At 48.5% G+C, this 19,213-nt stretch overlaps 1 protein-coding gene and 1 long non-coding RNA gene across 5 annotated transcripts in view; both read left to right on the forward strand.

The window, feature by feature from the left end:
- Positions 1–813: 813 nt before the first annotated feature.
- LOC149863125 (uncharacterized) lies at positions 814–15,290 on the forward strand. The gene is made up of 5 exons (XR_016442860.1): positions 814–953; positions 1,285–1,415; positions 4,997–5,222; positions 5,762–7,623; positions 8,867–15,290. It is a non-coding gene; the product is annotated as an uncharacterized LOC149863125 (long non-coding RNA).
- A 94-nt stretch (positions 15,291–15,384) lies between these two features.
- PIK3CA (phosphatidylinositol-4,5-bisphosphate 3-kinase catalytic subunit alpha) overlaps positions 15,385–19,213 on the forward strand; it is a 72,413-nt gene continuing 68,584 nt past the window's right edge. The window contains exon 1 of one of the 4 annotated variants that reach the window (XM_090051222.1): positions 15,385–15,560. The gene's annotated coding sequence lies outside the window, so the exon portion shown is untranslated. Of the gene's footprint in view, positions 15,561–18,578; positions 19,043–19,213 lie in introns of those variants that run through there. The other 3 variants (XM_090051221.1, XM_090051220.1, XM_090051224.1) reach the window with 3 other exon arrangements.

Here is a 19,213-nt window from a genome sequence, read left to right on the forward strand (position 1 = left end):
TATGACCTCAACTCGCGGGGGGGGGGGGCATTCACCTCGGCGGGCCATTCGAGGCGGGATCCTCTATGCCGCGAGGGCTCGGTGACTTTTTTTCTGCAGGCAGAAATAAAGAGCGACTTTTCCCAGAGCCCCGAAAAGGTTGAGCGCAGGAAGGGATGGGAAGGAGGCCGGGAGCAGATGGAGAGGTGGGGTGTACTGGGGGAGAAGAGCAGGGGCTGACAGTTGCTGTTCAGATGGCCAACAGGGAGAGAGAGCAAAGCAACGTTGCCCGGGAAGTTGCTCCTTTTAGGTTGCAGAGGTCACAAGGCCACCCCTGAGAGCGCTGGCGCCCCCCTGACAGCTAGAGCTCTGCCTGGTACGGGGGTGGAGAGCGCTAGCGCTTCCCCCAAATTGTGCTGGCACTTCTGCCACCGCCGTGCTGCCGGGGGATCACCGCCGCCCTGGTCATACCCCATCGGTGCCCACCCCCCAGACTCAGGAGGCACCGATCGCCCACGCAAGCCCTTGTGTGAAATGGGGCAGTTCACTCCTCTGCTTTGTTGCAGAAGGGAAACATGAGACAAGTTTTTACTCTTTTTTTTCTGCAGTCACAATCGGGGGGGAAAACAATAAGGTTTTGCCGTCCTACGTGGGGACTGCCTTGTACCCCAAAGCCTGAGTAGCTTTCAGCATTTTATGGAATTGCCTAGGTTGTGTACTCTGCCCCCCACTACAATCCATTTTTTAAATCTGGGAGAATAGCGGTCCAAGTGATACTTGATTTTTCCTTTGCAGATGGAGACTTTTTCTACTGCGCTGAAGCATCATCATTTTCTTCAAGGCTTCAGTAACTTTCAATATTTATATTACAGTCATGCTGAAAGTCTGACAAGGTCAAGCCTCCAGGATGCAAGGTGCTGTACAGAGTGAATGCCAGCCCAAGCTCCAAAGAGCTTACGAACTGAATACAAGAGGTAACGTGTGGCTGAGATAAACAAGTTGGGCAGAATGTGGGCTAGACAGCATAGCAACAGTTGCAGCATACGTGCAATTCTTAGCCAGTCAGGAGGAGATCAAATCTAGGGTTTACAAGAAGATAGTAGGCAACCGTCAATCCTCTAGCTAACGGTATACACACAAGAGGTCTAGTCAGACGCCTGATGAATCAGCTGGCGGCTGACAAGCCCAATTCAAGAGTAACAGAGCTTGTTACACACTTCACAGACCCATATATTGTCTAAGTGGGAGTCCAAATTTACAGCATGCTGCTTTCGTCTTTCTCACTTTGCTTCCATCCTCTTCTAGATTCAAGCTGCTTCATGTTGAGCTGCACCCAGCGCCAGATGTTCCCTCCAGATCAAGCAGGATTCTGCATGCGCCGTCCAGCTTTCTATGTTGATGATGAACAACTTCATATCATTTTTGCACGCGTCATGGTACCACCATAAAGGGCAACCCGGTTTCTAGAGCCATTTTGAACCTTATCCAAAATATTCTTGGGGATATGGTCTTCTCCTGACGTGACCTATTCTCCTGATACGGCCTATACATAGTTTCATAGTTTCATAGTAGCTAGGGTCGGAAGGGACCTAGGTAGATCATCTAGTCCGACCCCCTGCCTTAGCAGCAAAGAGCACCGGGGTCAGATGACCCCGGCAAGGTGCTCATCTAACGTCCTTTTAAAAATCCCCAGGCTAGGAGCCTGCACCACTTCCCCTGGAAGCCGGTTCCAGGCCCTAGCCGCCCTGACTGTGAAGTAGCACCTCCTAATATCTAATCTAAACCTACCCTCCGCCAGCTTGTGACCGTTATTCCTGGTCACTCCTGGCAGCGCACGGGGGAACAGGGACTCCCCCAATACCTGCTGATCCCCCCTGACCAGTTTGTAGCAGGCCACAAGGTCCCCCCTTAACCTTCTCTTGTGGAGGCTAAACAGGTTCAGGTCCCGTAGCCTCTCCTCATAAGGCCTGCCCTGCTGACCCCTGATCATACGAGTGGCCCTCCTCTGAACTCTTTCCATATCATCCACGTCCCTCTTGAAGTGTGGCGCCCAGAACTGGACGCAGTACTCCAGCTGCGGCCTGATCAGTGCCGCATAGAGGGGGAGGATCACCTCCCTGGACCTGCTCGAGATGCATCTGTGGATGCATGACAGGGTACGGTTGGCCTTCTTGACTGCCTCCCCACACTGCCGGCCCATGTTCATCGTGGAGTCAATGACGACTCCAAGATCCTTTTCCGTCTCCGTGCTGGCAAGAGGGGAGTTCCCCAACCTGTAAGTGTGGTGCCGGTTCTTCCTCCCCATGTGCAACACCTTGCACTTATCAGTGTTAAACCCCATCCTATTCTCATCCGCCCACCGTTGCAACCTGTCAAGGTCAGCTTGTAGCCTATTGCACCCTTCTAGTGCACCCACATCCCCCCACATCTTAGTGTCATCAGCAAACTTGAACAGGGTGCTTTCTACCCCCTCATCCAAGTCGCTGATGAAGATGTTGAACAGTGCGGGCCCGAGGACCAAGCCCTGCGGAACCCCACTGCCCACGTCCTTCCAGGTCGAGAAGAACCCATCCACTACCACCCTCTGGGTGCGGCCCTCCAGCCAGTTAGCGACCCATTTGACCGTGTGGGCATCGACACCACAGTCTCCCAGCTTTTTGATGAGGACAGGGTGAGAGACAGTGTCGAAAGCCTTCCGGAAGTCCAGAAAGACTACATCCACAGCAACCCCTGCGTCTAATGATTTGGTGACCTGATTGTAAAAGGCCACCAGGTTGGTCTGACAAGACCTGCCACTGATGAACCCATGTTGGTTGCCCCTGAGCATGCATTCCCCCACAAGGCCCTCCTGGATGTGTGCCAGGATAATTTTTTCAAAGAGCTTACCCGGGATTGAGGTAAGGCTAACTGGCCTGTAATTTCCCGGGTCCTCTTTTTTTCCCTTTTTGAAGATAGGGACCACATTGGCCCTCTTCCAGTCCTCCGGCACCTCACCAGAGCACCACGAGTGCTCATAGAGCCGCGCCAGGGGTCCCGCAATGACCTCGGCCAGTTCCTGTAGAACCCTAGGGTGAAGATCGTCCGGACCAGCGGACTTGAACACGTCCAGCCTCTCCAGAAGTACCCTAACTAACTCCTCGCTAACCCCTGGCCCAGGCGTGTCTCTCCCAGGGCCCGAGGGGGGCCCAGCAGGGAGGTGGCTGAACTGGTCCCTACTTAGGAAGACAGAGGCAAAGAAATCGTTAAATATGTTAGCTTTGTCATCTGGCATGACGACTAAGTTGCCCATCGTGTCCTGCAGGGGCCCCACATTACCCGGGACCCTCTTTTTACCCCCTATGTATTTGAAGAAGGACTTCTTATTGTCCTTAATCCGGGAAGCTAGTCCTATCTCCATCTCTGCCTTGGCCTTCCTGACTGCCCCCCTACATCCTCGGGCGACTGTAACATAGTCCTTCTTGGTGATGACCCCATCCCTCCATTGGGTGTATGCCTCCCTTTTAGCAAGGAGACATTCCCGGATGCTCCTAGTGAGCCATGGGGGTTTATGTGCCCTCCTGCTCCCTTTGACCCTTGTTGGGATTACCTCCCTTTGGGCATGGAGGATCGTCTCCTTAAGGAGCAACCACTCACCTTGGACATCTGGCTCCCTTCCCCTCTGGGTCCTCAGCGCTTCCCCAACGATCCTCCTTAGCTTGTTGAAGTCAGCCCTCCTAAAGTCTAGGGCTGTTGCCTTGCTGCAGCCCTTTGCCACCTTACGCTGGATGGTGAATTCCAGCAAGCGATGATCACTGTCTCCCAGGTGGCCCATCACCCGCAGCCCCCTCACCAGGTCATCACCCGTGGCCAGCACCAGGTCCAACAAGGCGTCTCCCCTGGTGGGGCTGTGCACCTCCTGGGTTAGATGGAGGTCCTGCACTCTGGCTAAGAACCGACGTGAGCAGTCAGACTTGGCTGACTGCTCTTCCCAGCAGATGTCTGGGAAGTTCAGGTCCCCCATGATGACCACATCCTTAGTCCTCACTGCCTCTGTGAGCTGACCTAAGAATTCCTGGTCGAGCTCTTCTCCCTGGTTGGGAGGTCTGTAGTAGACTCCCACCGTTAAGTCTCTCTCCCCTGGACTGCCTTTTACTCTAACCCAGAGCACCTCAGAGTGCCCCCCCTCTACCCCCTTGCTAATTGACGAGGAAGTATATTCCTCCTTGATGTAGAGTGCTACTCCTCCACCTTTCCTTCCTATCCTGTCCCTCCTGTATAGCCTATAGCCCTTGACACTCACCGCCCAGTCATGCGATGAGTCCCACCACGTTTCTGTGATCCCCACTATGTCAGGGCTGGTGACAGCTAGGAGGAGGGCGAGTTCCTCCTGCTTCTTCCCCATACTTCGAGCATTCGTGTAGAGGCATTTGAGGCCTCCAACGGTTGTGCCCACTGACCCCCTAGTCTCAGCAATGCCCCGTCCCCCATCACTTACCATCACCCCGTCCCCCATCACATTGCAACCTCTTCTTCTTGATAGTGGTTTCTAAGCGTATCAGTCCATCATCTAGTACAGGGATTCTGTCAACAGCACTCCAGTGTCATGTCAGCTATTGGGTCTTTCCCCCCTTGGTACATGATCACAACCTTCTTGAGATTAATTGACATCCTGAAGGTCTTGTATGATTCAAAAAATCTGCCAAAGAGATTTTGCAGGGAAGATTCACTGTGGGCAAGAAGATAATTGTTCAATAAGTGAAAAGTGTGTAGACTGCAAGCAAAATAGTGATCAGCATTAGTTTTCAGGTCACCTCTGTCATTTTTTTGCATATGTGGGCAATGTTATGCTAGTTTTCTTTAATTTTTCTTCTGTTTAATTTGTGTAAATTCATCCTCTAATTCTCTTGGTTCTTGCCTGTATTTGCTGTAACATGAATCACAGTGCCAGCTTCCCTGAATCTTCCTCTAGCTTGCCATTCAGGCAACTTTTCTTCTCTCTGGGACTAGGGAATGAAATTATTTTTCTTTTCTATATTAGATGCCATAAGGGCCAAATCTCAGTTGATGTAACCTTGTAAAGCTCTAAGGAAATCAATGGATCTTTAAAAAGCAGCGGTTTGAAATTCCCTTGGCAGTTGGGAAGCAGGAGCGGAGGGAGCAGGGTGCACATGTGCCACACGTGTACCCACCTTACCTCGGCAAAGAAGGCAGCAGCTGCGGAGGAGACAGTGGGTGGGGGCAGCAACAGCTGATTTCCCCCTAAGGTAAGTGGGGCAGAGGGTACAGTGCAGCTGAGGCGGATCCGGAGGGGAAGCCCTTTTAGCTCGCCCAACAGAGAGCCGCGCTCCTGAGCAGCGTGTGGGCAGCACGCACAAACAGTGCACACAAACAGGCGTGCTCTAAGGGCGCGCTGGCGTTCGCACCGGCATTCGCGTAAGGTAGGCGCAAGGTAGCTGCCCAGAGCGGCACTTCTAGTGAGCAAAAGCAGCCGGTGCAGCTCTGTAGACATGGTGTAGACGTGGAGTGCAGCTGCCAGGGGCCCCACCTGGGCGAGGCTGCCTGCCGTGGGCTATTCTGAGGCCTCCACCCAAACAGAGCTCATGGCGGGGTCGGTGGCCCCTTGCCTCCCCCGTCTGTGCGGGGGAGGGCTTGATGCGGTCTTGGGGGGTGGGGCCTGGTGGTCCCCTTGCCTATTCCTCCTGTGCATGACTTGGGGCCCTGGAGGAGCAGGTGAGGGAGCTCCAGGCTGAGGGGGATCAGGGATGCAGAGGAGGAAATTGATGCCTGTTTCTGTTCTCTGTAGGCCCGGTCGCCCACTGGACAGTCCCCACAGGAGACGCATCCAACGCAGGAGTGGCAGACAGAGTCCAAATCCAGAGCTGCTAGGCCTAGAGTGGTGGAAGCTCCCCAGGTTCCCCTGGGGAACAGGTTCGATGCCCTAGCAGCTGTGATGGAGAAAAACAGTGAAATGGCCTCTGGTGGGGATGATGCCACTCCCCACATGACAAGGAATAGGCAGAGAGCAAGCACCAGCAGGAAGAAACGCTGGGTCCTCGTCATCGGAGACTCCATCCTACGAGGACTAGAAGGTCCCATCTGTCGACCTGACCCCATGATGCGAGTGGTCTGCTTCATGCCTGGGGCTCGGGTTAGAGACATCACGGAGAGGATCGCAGCCTACATCCGACCTGCAGACCACTACCCCATGGTTGTCATCCACGTGGGGACAAATGATGCAGCCAGGGGCAACTCTGACCGCATTATGAAGGAATTCGAGGCTCTAGGGGACAAGCTTAAGGAGACAGGGGCGCAGGTGGTATTCTTCTCTCTTCTTCTGGTGAGTAGGCGGGGACAGCGACAGGGGGCCTGCACTGGTGAGGTCAACCAGCGCTTACGCAGTTGGTGCCGCCAGGCAGGCCTTGGGTTCTGTCATGGAAATTTTTGAGTATGTGCTGCCAGTACAGAAGAGGTTAAACTGACATGCGCGGTTTGAAGCTGTGAGTGGAAATTTCCAAGGCTCACCCAGTCCTTGCCCCCTGGGTGACCTGTGGAGCTGTCAATCATTGCTGACCTACTTTCCCCACAGACCGCATGCTCAGATTGTGTCAGCTCCTGACTGAGAGCATGCTCAGTCAGAACCTGACATGAGGTAATCAGACTAGAAATTTCTCTGTGGAGAGCACGTTGATTGGCTACCAAATTGATATAAAAGTTCTGTGAGCCCCTCCCTCGGGGTGGTGTGTGGTGTGTGTGGGGGGAGATCCCGTGGACCAGAGACAGAGGCTGCTGCTGCAGGGACTGTTCTCTGAGTCAGGCTTCAAGGCCTATTGATCTCCTCCTTTGGCTCCGTGGCTTAGTTCTTCGTATTACTCGTTGTATTGTGGTTTTGACTACGTTCATCTGGCTTCCTGACTTACCTTTTGAACTGATTAACGGCTTACGATTTTGGATCACCCTCTGGACTTTGTTTAACCCGGTTCTGGATCATCGACCTCGGCTTTCCTCACCAACTACGACTCTGCTCATCCCTCCAACTGACGTCTCTGCTGCTTCATCTTCTGGCTCCTGACCTCGGCTTTCTCATACGACCACCCGATTTGTCCATTGCTGTGGACTGGCGTCAACGCGGTTCATCATCACCGTGTTACAGTTCGTTTTTGTTGTTTGTGATCCCCATTTATGAGCTGTTGACCAGCCCTGGGACTAGGTCTTCGGACTGAACCTCGTGGGCCAACAGACCCCTTTGTTGTTAATTGTTTGTTTGTGTTTCAAAACTGTAACTGAAGACCTTTCTGCCTACGCCTGAAGCATAAGTCAAATAAATTCACCTGTTTTTCTCAACCCGCTCCGAGTCCCTAACTCCAGACTCTACGCCGCTAATCCCACCTGTCCGTATTTAATTGCCACCCCGGCTCACCGTGACCTTGGGGCCCGATCCTTCGGTTTTCCCCAACAGGTTCCTTGATAATGAGCCATGCTTTCAGGCGGGGGACTTGCTGGGGTGGGATGGGCTTCGCCTCTCTCCTAAAGGCAAGCATCTCTTCTCTTCCAGGTTGGCTGATCTCGTACAGCGAGCTTTAAACTAGCATCGCCAGGGAGGGGGCCGTAGGAAGACAAGGAGACACTACCCAAGCAAGACAGGTGACAAATGCAAGGAGTGCCCGGGTAAGAAACAGGGGTCCAAACAGTCTTCCAAATCAGGGGGTGGCACAGGCAGCTAGGCAGGGCCTTAAATGCCTATATACTAATGCTTGTAGTATGGGGAATAAACAGGAGGAACTCGCCATCAGAACAGCCAGTTCAGACCCAGACATAATGGGGCTTACAGAAACTTGGTGGGATTCATCCCACAACTTGGCAGTTAGCATTAGGGGCTATAGGCTTTACAGGCGGGATAGAGAAGGAAGGAAAGGTGGGGGTGGGCACTCTTTGTCAAGGAGCAATACACATCCTCTGCCAGCAGAATGGGGTCAGAGGAGGGGCAAGCGGAAGTGCTCTGGGTCAAGATACAAGGGGGCTATGGGGAGAGGGATCTAACGGTGGGGGTCTACTACAGACCCCCCCAACCAAGGGGAAGAGCTGAACCAGGAATTTTTGGGCCAGCTTGCAGAGGCACTTAAGGCAAGCGATGCAGTTGTCATGGGTGATTTATATTACCCGGACATCTGCTGGGAGGAACAGTCAGCCAGGTTGGACTGTTCCAGGAGGTTCCTGGCCAAGATACAGGACCTCCACTTAATTCAGGAGGTGCATAGTCCCACCAGAGGAAATGCCCTGTTGGACCTGGTCCTGGACACAGGCAACGACCTGGTCAGGGGCCTCCAGGTCCTTGACCACCTGGGCGACAGCAATCATTGCTTGCTGGAATTCACCATCCAGCGCAGGTTGTCAAGGGCCTGCAGCAAGGCGGTAGCCCTAGACTTCAAGAGGGCCAACTTCAACGAGTTGAGATTAGTGGGAGAGGCGTTGAGGTCCTTGAGAGCAGGGGAGCTCAGTGCCCAAGATGAGTGGTCGTTCCTTAAGAAGACGATACTCAGGGCCCAAGGGGTGACCATCCCAACAAAAAACAAGGGGGGCAGGAGTGCCCGAAAGCCTCCCTGGCTCACCAAGGGTGTCCGGGAATGCCTGATCGCCAAAAAGGTGAAGGGAGATGCTATCTCCAAAGAGGAGTATACCTCCTCTGCTCGGGCCTGTAGGGGGCTGTCAGGAAAGCTAAGGCGGACATAGAGCTAGGACTTGTGTCCAAAATCAAAGATAATAGAAAGTCCTTTTTCAAATATATAGGGAGGATGAAGAAAGCACCGGGAAATGTGGGGCCCCCGCAAGATCCTCTGGGTGATCTGGTGGTTGCGCCAGAGGAGAAAGCAGACCTCTTTAACCAATTCTTCACCTCCATTGTCTTGTGCAGGGATTGGGACTTCCCCACTGTGATGCAAGACGGACTCGAGGGGAAGGCCTCCAGACCTCAGGTTGGGGAGGACAGGGTTAGAGAGCTTCTCGAGGGGCTGGATGTGTTTAAATCAGCAGGTCCAAATGCTCTCCACCCCAGGATGTTGAGGGAGCTAGCAGGGGTTATTGCAGGGGCTTTGGCACGGCTTTACGAGTGTTCATGGTGCTAAGGCCAGGTGCCAGATGATTGGAAGATAGTCAACGTGGTCCCCATTTTTAAAAAAGGGAGGAGGGAGGACCCGGGCAACTATAGGCCCATCAGCCTTACCTCAATCCTAGGGAAACTCTTTGAGAAGATCATCATGGAGCACATCTGTGATGGGCCGGCCTCAGGGATGATACTCAAGGGCAACCAGCACGGTTTCATTAGGGGCAAGTCATGTCAGACCAACCTGATTGCCTTTTATGATCAGGTCACAAAAGCATTGGATGTGTCACTGTGGATGTAGTCTTTCTGGACTTCAGCAAGGTCTTTGATACCGTCTCCCACCCCATCCTCATTAAAAAATTGGGCAACTGTGGCATTGATGCCTACACAGTCAGATGGGTTGCAGATTGGCTGAAGGGTCGTACTCAGAGGGTGGTGGTGGACGGGTCATATTTGACCTGGGGAGCAGTGGGCAGCAGAGTCCCCCAGGACTCGGTCCTTGGGCCTACGCTGTTCAATTTCTTTATCAGCAATTTGGACGACGGGGTGAAAAGCAACCTGTTTAAATTCGCTGATGATACCAAAATTTGGGGTGAGGTGAGTACGCTAGTAGGGAGGAAAAGACTGCAGCAAGACCTGGATAGGTTTCAGGGGTGGGCTAACAAAAACAGGATGTGCTTCAACACTGACAAGTGCAGGGTGCTGCACTTGGGCAGTAGTAACCAGCAGCACATTTATAAGATGGGAAACTCCCTTCTCGAGAGCACAGAGGCAGAAGGGGATCTTGGAGTCATTACTGACTCCAAGATGAACATGGGCCGACAATGCGAGGTCACGGTTGGCAGGGTTAACTGGACCTTGTCGTGCATCCACAGGTGCATCTCAAGCAGGGCCAAAGAGGTGATCCTCCCCCTCTATGCGGCACTGGTCAGGCCACTGCTGAAGTACTGTGTCCAGTTCTATGCGCCCCGCTTCAGGAGGGATGTGGACAACATTGGGAGGGTCCAGAGGAGGGCCACTCGCATGATCTGGGAACAACAGGGCAGACCGTACAATGAGAGACTGTGGGACCTGAACCTGTTCAGCCTTCACAAGAGAAGGCTGAGGGGGGACCTGGTGACCGTTTATAAACTCACTGGGGGAACTAGAAGGATTTGGAAGAGACCTTGTTTCCCCTAGCACCCCCTGGCATAACAAGGAATAACGGCCACTAGTTGTTGGAGAGTAGGTTTAGATTAGACATCTGTAAGAGCTACTTCACAGTAAGGGCAGCTAGGGTCTGGAACCAACTTCCAAGGGAAGTGGTGCTGGCTCGTACCCTGGAGGTCTTTAAGAGGAGGCTTGATGCCTACCTAGCTGAGATCATTTGAGCCCAGTTTTTTCTCCTGCCCAGGCAGGGGGTCGGACTTGAAGATCTACAAGGTCCCTTCTGACCCGACTTCTATGATTCTGTGATCTCTGATGATTTACACTGGTTGACAACCTTTGCTCATATTGTTTCCTTTTGTAGTTAAAACTTGTCTGATTTTTAGTTCATAATGTACCACATACATCTATTCTATTACTGGCCCTTTCATGGTCAGTTGTTAACTTCTTGTTTCTTTGGAATGGAAAAACTTCTATTTTCAATAGCCATCTGCAACTCCCCAACCCACACCTCAGTTTCTCTTTAGCATTCTTCTGTTCTCCTGAGTCTTATTAATCTTGTTTGATGCTATATTACCCAGCAGATATCTTTCTTGTTACCTTATTTTCTCTATTAAAGATTCATATAGCTAAAAGCAAAATGCAGTTGTCAGCCACTGGGCTTTTCATGTTAATCATTTGATCTGCTGCAACATGTTCCTTAGTCCATCTCATACATTATCCTGTCTCCAACAGCAGGTGATTCAATGGAATGTGTAAAATATCCAAATATCCCTGGCAAACTTGCCTGTACAATATAGCCCCATGAGGGGGAATTCCCTTCCAAAAACTCCAGTAGGTGATCAATTTCCATTTCTGTTTTGTGATAACCTTGCAAAATGTGTGATTTTCAAAATATTTCATTCATCTTTTCTTCATTACTAGCTTTTATTCCAAACTTAGCAGTGATTCTTCTTATTTACCTAGTCATTCAAAATCTCAGCAGTGATACTGAACTCTATAAATGGTTGTTTTTTGTTGTTGTTTCTTTTTTTTTCCCAACAGTACAAGTTATGCCCATTTTGTTCTTTAGTAATATATATCACCTGTCACAGGCCGGCTAGGCTCTATGAGTGTATCAGCTGTTAGACTGCTGGGTGTGGGATTGAGGAGGTGAGTCAGGAGTGAAGTAAAGGCACATTTGCTAATAGCTTAGCATACAACAGTTAACAGAAACGTTAATGTGACAAACAGTTAGTATAGTAATAAAGAGCTAATAGTGAATGATAACAACAGATAGACAGAATGACAGAGTTCCCACATGGCGTTGGCAACTTATCAGCAGTCCCCCTATGCCAGATGCGTGCAAAGTGGTTCCAGCAAAGTCAGGCATTCCGGGTCAACACTGTCCAGGGGGTCACCGGGAAGTCCCCTTGGTCAGGATCCAGTCGTCACTCACACTGGGAGTCCAGGGTCCAGGTTGGTACAGCGCTGGTCCTTCTGTCCCGTCCTTCTAACTGGTCACTTGACATGTGCGTTCCTTTATGCCTTATCTTATGCTAATCTGTTGGCTTTAGAGCCACTCACAATCTTGCCATATAGCTGTTATCGTATGGGATCAAAAGGTGTTAGAAATTATCATGAAAGGTTACCACCCGAACTTGGGTTCACCCAATAAGCAAATTACACCACGTTACTTTGAGGTTTGAAATTAGCATTACTCTGCCCAAGCTCAACCCTGAGTTTTTTTATTCCTTGGATTCCTAGGAATGTGCTAATTATATTAGGTGGTCAGATCTTGTTATGGCTGACCTTTAAAAAACCTGTTAGATCAGCTAATTTTGTAGTTTGCTTATTTTGGGGGCCCATGATCAGTGCAAACAGTTAGATTCAACACTTTGGTTAAATTGTGACAGACAGATTCCACTTGCAGGTTGCAAACTTGCAAGCTTTGCATTAGCTAATCTTAACTGCTAAACAATTGCCTAGATGTCTCCAAGAGCATATATTTATTGCTCATGTTAGTAACCCCTCTGGTTCTGGCTACCACAATCATCCTGTTATTCATACTACTTCCAATCCAAAATTGGCTAATATCCACTGGAGTCCTTGGGGAAAGGAAAGCCTCGTACCTAAAGAGAGGACACACAGCTCTAATGGGTCTTGAGACAGCAGAAGAGACGGTATTGATTTGGAAGTGGGAAGGCTATCTTGATGGGACAGTGAATGGTGTTCATCTTGTAGGCACACTAACTGCTGTAACTTGTGCTGAGGTCCAGAAAATATTCAAAGCTACACTGTTTAGAAAACACATAACACATAACTATAGTCCTAGAAAAGGAGTTTTTCCACAGAGGGAAAGGGAAATCTTGTACAGAAACTATTGCTTTCACCACATTCAAACCTGGCCTAAACATTTACTTATGCTTTCATGACAGCAAAGAGGAGGATAAGTATCAACACCAAAAAAGGACATGAATCATTAAGATGTGTGCATGCCTTGTTGATTAATCATGTGATGTATTACTGTCACATTCTACTCATCTGTTTATGATTTTCACTTGTTGTATCTTGTTGACAATATTATGAATCCCAGGCATTCAAAACTTATGACCGAGACCCTGAAAAATCATGAGATTGGCTTAAAACGTGTAACGACTCTTACAAATGTTACATTGTGGATTTTTTCTCTTTTGACGGGGTTTTTTTTGCTTCCTGCTTTTTTTAGGCTTTAAGGCTGTGCTTTCTTCAAGTTTTCTAACCCTTTTTGTCAGAAAGAAGACTAGAGACAAACCTGTTTTCAAAGAAAAGCAGAGATTCTTCTGCAGCTGCTTCATTGCAGCAACTTGGGCTTAAGAAAAACTCCACATATTGCAAGGCTTTTGTTTAAATTGTGAAAACTAGCAATGCTATGTTGATGTGTATGCTCCCTAAGGCAGGGATCTTCTCCGAGGCTCTTTTTTGAATTTTATCTAGTATGATTCTAGATACACAAAGGAATTAATAAATAAAAACAGTAAAAATATTGTTGAGAGAGACCTTGAAATTCTGTGACTCATTCCAGCAAGATCAGTTAGGCACAGCGAGTGCAAAACAAGTCATTATGTGGCCAAATACTCAGTGTAGGGCTGTTTTTTTGTCAGCAAATATTTCATTTGTTTTCAAAAAATGCAATTTCAGTTTAATTTGCATCAAATTCAAAAAACAGCTTTGGCCTCAAAAATGGGAAAGAAAATGGGGACTATTGAAACATGGTCATGGGCATTGCAGCTTATTTTTAAATTTTTGCCCTGATCTCAGCTATTTCTGCCATGGGCCACTCTTCCTTAACTTGAACCCCACAGTATAAAATCAGTGTCTTTGAAGGATCTTTTGTTCTTACTTGGTCAACCTCCACATATTGTGGAGGCTGACCAAATATATGCACAGTAAGAGCACCTTATGTAGACTGAGCCATCAGACAACAGTTTTCTGTGTCAGACTTTTAGCTAAGATCAAATGTGAGCTAAAATCTTCCCCACACCCACAATTGCACCCCATGTACTGTTACTTGGACCCACGTGTATCCTTTAGAACCCACCACACTGTAATAATGCAGTTACTTTGCACCTGGCATTTTGTATCTTCCCTTTTCTTTATATGCTCCTGCTCTGACCCTGGGGGTGCATTGGAGTGAGGGATAGGAGACCCAAGTAGGCTACATTCTTACTGCTAACTTAATTGTGGCCTCCCCCCTTCCACTCTGTACTATGTAGCCTACCCCTTCAACTTTATAACTTCCCTTTAACTTCCTCTAATAAAGTAAATCTGTTTTTAGGAGTTATTTGTGTCAGTATAATCCATGTTGTTTCCTATGGTTATCGCTCTCCGTGTAACAATTCTTCTAAAATGTGGGCTTGAAAGTTTAAATGCCTATAGTACCATGAAAAAAATAAATGCCAAACACTACAAGAGTGTCTGCACTAGATGGCAGCAAGCAATTAAAAGCAACTTTAGAAAGTCATATTGAAAAGATATGTTCACTGACAACATGTGTAACTAGATGCAAGAAGTGTGAAGATAAAACCCTTTGTGTTACCACTGTAGAAAATGAAAAGTAAAACACAACTGTGATGCTGTTTCCCCCGGGGAGGGAAGTAAAAACCCCTTCTGGTTCTGAGGGCCATATTTTCCCACAAACCGCTTAAAGAAAAACTTTTTTTTGCAAAAATCTTGCTAGTCTAATAAAAGATATCATCTCTACTACAAGTCCTGATTGCCTTTTATGTTACTGAAGCCTTGAAGAAAATGACAATGTTTTAGCGCAGTAGAAAAATTCTCCGTCTGCAAAGGAAAATCAAGTATCACTTGGGTGTAGGTTGTAGCCATCTCAGTTTAAGGACATAGGCAGACACGTTTTTTTGAGTGAACCTGATATCTGAATCACACATTTTGCAAGTTTAGACCAACTTAAATAATTAGAAAAAAAAATTCTTCCAAAAAAGTATCACTCGGAGCATTCTCCCAGATTTAAACCATGTATTTTAGTGGGGAGGGGGGAAGAGTAGTACACAACCTAGGGAATACTATAAAATGCTGAAAGGTGGCACAAGGCAATCTCCACGTAGGATGGCAAATCCATGTTTAACACATGGGGTATCGAGTGGTCACCGCTGGCCTTTTTAAAAAACCATACAGCTGGGCCCCTTCCAATACAACAAAAATAACCCAATGCTTGCAGACGGAGTCATAGACTGGAAGGGACCTTGGAAGATCATCAAGGTCCAGCCCCCGCACTAGGCAGGAAAACACAACAACTGAGTTGTATCCACCGTAATTAAGCGAGGAGAGAAATAAAAGCCATGCGCAGGCCGCCCCCTTCCTTGTGTGGGAAGGGCAGCGTGTGTCATGCCCTGAGCTGGGCCCTGTCAACAACAGCAGTAAACAGCAGCTGAGCTCTAATTCCCAGCTCCTGACTCTTTCCTGGCCATGACGTCACAGGCCTAGGATATTCCTGGTGATATCATACCACTGCATGAGTGCTTGTGAGCTGCTGTTTCCTCTCGCTCCCCACAGCAGCGGGAGGGGACACACCCGGGGAGGTGCTGCTGCAGGGACCCCACAGAGTCAACCGCTCCACGCCTCCACCGGCAGCGCCTGCGCACGCGCACAACCCGCTGCTCCCCTCGAGGACTTCCGGTGGGCAGCGCCGTCCGCTTCCGGGTCATCCGCTCCCTTCCTGTTATTCCGTGTGCGGGGCTGATTGTGGCGGCGCCCCCGGGCCTGGGGACGCGGCGGGGAAGGGCCGGGCCGGGCGGGGCTCGGCGCCTCCCCCCTCCCCGGGCCGGGCAGCGAGGCGAGGCGAGGCGAGGCGAGGCGAGGCGAGGCGAGGCGAGGCGAGGCGAGTGACTGCGGCCCCGTGTCCCCGGGCTGGGGGAGGTCGCTGCTGTTCCACACGCCTGGGATGGGTGGGGGAGAAGCCGTTTAACTCCCTTTTTAAAAAGTAAACCTGGGTCTCGCCTGGTCTAGGGAGGAAGCCGCTGCCTGTGGAGGGGGCGGGATACGGGGTGCCGCAATGAGTGGGGCAGCGGCGAGGGGCACCCAGCAAGGGAGACCGCCCTGCAAAACTGCCCGGAGACACGACCAGCTAACAGGCAGGAAAACGGCTTTGCTGCAGCTCCCCACCCCCTTCCGCCCCCCAGTTATAGGTTTTATAAGCTCCTGTCCTGATCGGGTAATGGACAAGTTTAGGTGTGGCTCAGGGGGAGGTTGACCCAAAGGTCCTGGCAGGCTGATGGTAACAAGGAATCTCTTTGGGCTCGTTACACATAGGCAACAATGACTTGGTTTCGTCAGTTCTACTGCTGTTGAGTAGGGAGCGGTGCCTCAGTGTTTCCATCTGTAAAATAGGGTAATGGCATGTTCTTTCCTCTGGGAAGTGTTTTGCAATGTAGCTTTCTTACAAGTATTATGTACATTGGCTCTTACTGTTACTGCTCTTTCATAGATTGTAAGGGGTGGGAAGGGCCCTCAGAGGATCATTGGGTCCAGCCCCCTGCACTGAGCAGGAAAGACAACTGGGGTCAGGTGACCCCGGCACGGTGACTGTCTAGTCTTCTCTTGAAGATGTCCAGGAAAGGTGATTGCACCACCTCTGGAGGAAACTTGTTCCACAGTCTGGACACCCTGACCGTGAAGAAGTTTTTCCTAATATTGAGCCTGAATCTGTCTTCCAGGAGTTTGTGCCCGTTACTCCTGGTTTTCCCCTTGGCTGCCCTGGTGAAGCCCTTGATGTACTCCCCTAGTGTAGTGGTAAGCTGCTACCACGTCCCCCTCGGCTTTCTTTTCCTCAGGCTGAAGAGTATGGCTCACCCTGTATCTGCCCTGAGAGACTGGTGTACTTTTTCAACATCCAGTCTACTGTGAAACTTGGAGCAAGCCAATTCAAGTACATATTTTAAAAAATCACCTTAATTCCACTGAAGAAAATAACTTTCATTGGAGGATTAGACTTCTTTCCTGATGTCATAACTCCTCCACCAAGTCAGATGCATAGTTTGCCCTTCAGAGTATGTGCTTCTGATACCATTGCTGTAAGGTGTCCGTGTTTGTCTTAAATTTTATTTTTATAACTTGTCAAGATAACCTGCTTCAGGCTAACACTTTTGTTTGCAAGACTTGGATTTTTCCCTAAAACAATTTGCACGCAATCAGTTCAGCTTTCAGATACCTATAAAGCTTTGTGTGGGTCCTGTATATAACCAAATGGAAGTAATGTTTCAAACATTGTGAAAGTGTCTTTGCCTCACAGCTGGACGGAAGGGGAAAGCATCAGGTGTTTTGGATGGGGGAGCTGAGGCACAAAGAAAGTGAAAGAGCCAGTAAAAACTAAGATTTCCATAGTTAATACGTAGTCCTGAACTTCTGGGGAGTTGAAAGTGCTTGCAAAAGCATAACACATCAGTAGGTAGGTATAACATCAGTTTCTAGCATGACTCTTCTGGCTCTTGCCTTGTTTCAGTACCCAACTTGAAAATACTGCTCAGCTCTAAAATTAATGTTTGATAAGTATTAAAACTCAGACTTGTAACTGTTGTGTGGCTGTGAGAGGATGAATATTAAGGGGAAGATGGTGGTAGTTGACGGGAAATACAGCAGTAGACAAATGTATGCTGTCTACAAGTAATATAAGTAAAATGCTGCAGGAAAAAGAAAAGAATTCTTACAAGGTCTGTTTATCTAATTTAGAATGCAAAGAACAAAAATCATCCAGGTGATGATACAAGTTTGAAGCTCTAGCAATGACAGTTGTGAATAACCAGGGCAGAAAGAGTCGCTCTGTATCTCAGGGATCCTTAGAAGATGGTTCCCCCTTTAGCTGGGGGAAAACAAATTAGTTCCTGTGGTTCCTTTTTCATATGTCTTCTGGGACAACACGTGTGTGCTTCTGGATAAAACATTTTACCTGAATAGTTAGTGAAATGTTAAATGAGCTCACAAATAATATAGCTGAAACTTTTGAACTATACAGAAAGATGTATTTCTCTACATTCAAATTGGATATCTGTTTCTAATATTTTTTTTGTAAACTCTTACAAAGCTTCCAGAACAATGGCAGTGAATCATAAAAAAACTTTTACACTTCCTATAAACATTGAAGGTGCCAGCAAAATGGCTTGCTGAACAGTAGGAATAATCCAGACCTATTTTACATGCTTTATTTTATGTGCACCTTATTTCACATGCTTTACCGTATTCTTAATATGAAACAGTCATGTTTAACTGTATAATTTGATTGCAAGAAGCCTTGTGTTCACATAGTACTATGCAGCTTTTTCTGGAGAGGGTATACATCATTGCCCCATGTAAGATTATAGGTGTTTTCATAAAAATTGTTTCCCACTTAACAAGATTGTCCTTTCAGACAGGAAAAGCAAGGGAATGGGGAATTCATCCCTTTGTTTAGAGGAAACAAATTACTTTCTCATAAACCTAATCAAGAAAGGCACAAAGCCACTTGGGAAGAGTTTGCTTACATTAAGTGTTTGCTAGGAATGTTTACATCCTGTTTTTGAAAGTTATACAGTATAACCTCATAAATCCAGAATTATCGAAAATCCAGCACTTTATAAGACTGCCGCTACTCCCTGATGGATTGTAGCCAGTCCCCAAGCAGTGGAAGGGGAAGCTTGCATACAGCAGCTGCCTGCCGCGATCCACCACCCCACGCCACCGCTCTGCATGGGGCCACTGCTTCCGGACCAGCCACCGTTCCAGTTTGAAAATTCCGGATTTCTGACATTTCCATCAGGTGCTCGGTCCGGAGCATGCCGGATTTATGAGGTTATACTGTACTCAAAATATTAAGGCCTAGGAGTATTCAAATTGTAGAATTCTGACTGGGGAGGAGTGGATGTGTTTGTGGCAACCTTCTCTAGAACATTTTCTCTAAACGCTTCAATTCAGGTTAAGTTTTGAAGAGATGCTTATGTCTGTCTCTTTTGCCACAGGCGGCATCTCTTGAGAGGGGGAATGCTGCTGGTTGAACTTCCTAACTCACTGTTTTGGTGACAGAAGATTAATGGGGCTTCCAAGTTGCACCCCCATCCTCACTGCACTTCCTGCATGTTTCTCCTTCGGAGTAGTGAATAACTACCTACCTCCTTACCTTAACTAAGTAATAAAGTAGGCTGTGAATAGTTGGGTCCACTTTGGACGTCACATTCATCCGCCTTCTCTTCATGTTCCCCTTTCTTGCAATAAATTTGGAGCCAGTTGGTGAAATCACACAGACAGACGTATTTTTTTAACTGCTTCGTCTCTTCAAGATCCCACAGGAATATGCTGCATCAAAACTGACTTGTACAAAAGAGATTTCTAAAGGTAGCTTTTTTTTTTTTTTTTTTTTTTTGTAGTAAATACTTTGACAGTTGCTTTTCTACTTAGGGGAGTTTTTTGTTTTGCTTTTCTTTTAATCGCCTGCTATAGTTCTAACTGGTGGCTCTATAAAAAGCACAGGAGGCTTAATGAATTGACTAAATCTTATTGTAAAAT

Source organism: Crocodylus siamensis, chromosome 6 (assembly GCF_052110815.1).
Source record: "Crocodylus siamensis isolate JL-2025a chromosome 6, ASM5211081v1, whole genome shotgun sequence".
In the NCBI taxonomy this organism is placed as follows: domain Eukaryota; kingdom Metazoa; phylum Chordata; order Crocodylia; family Crocodylidae; genus Crocodylus; species Crocodylus siamensis.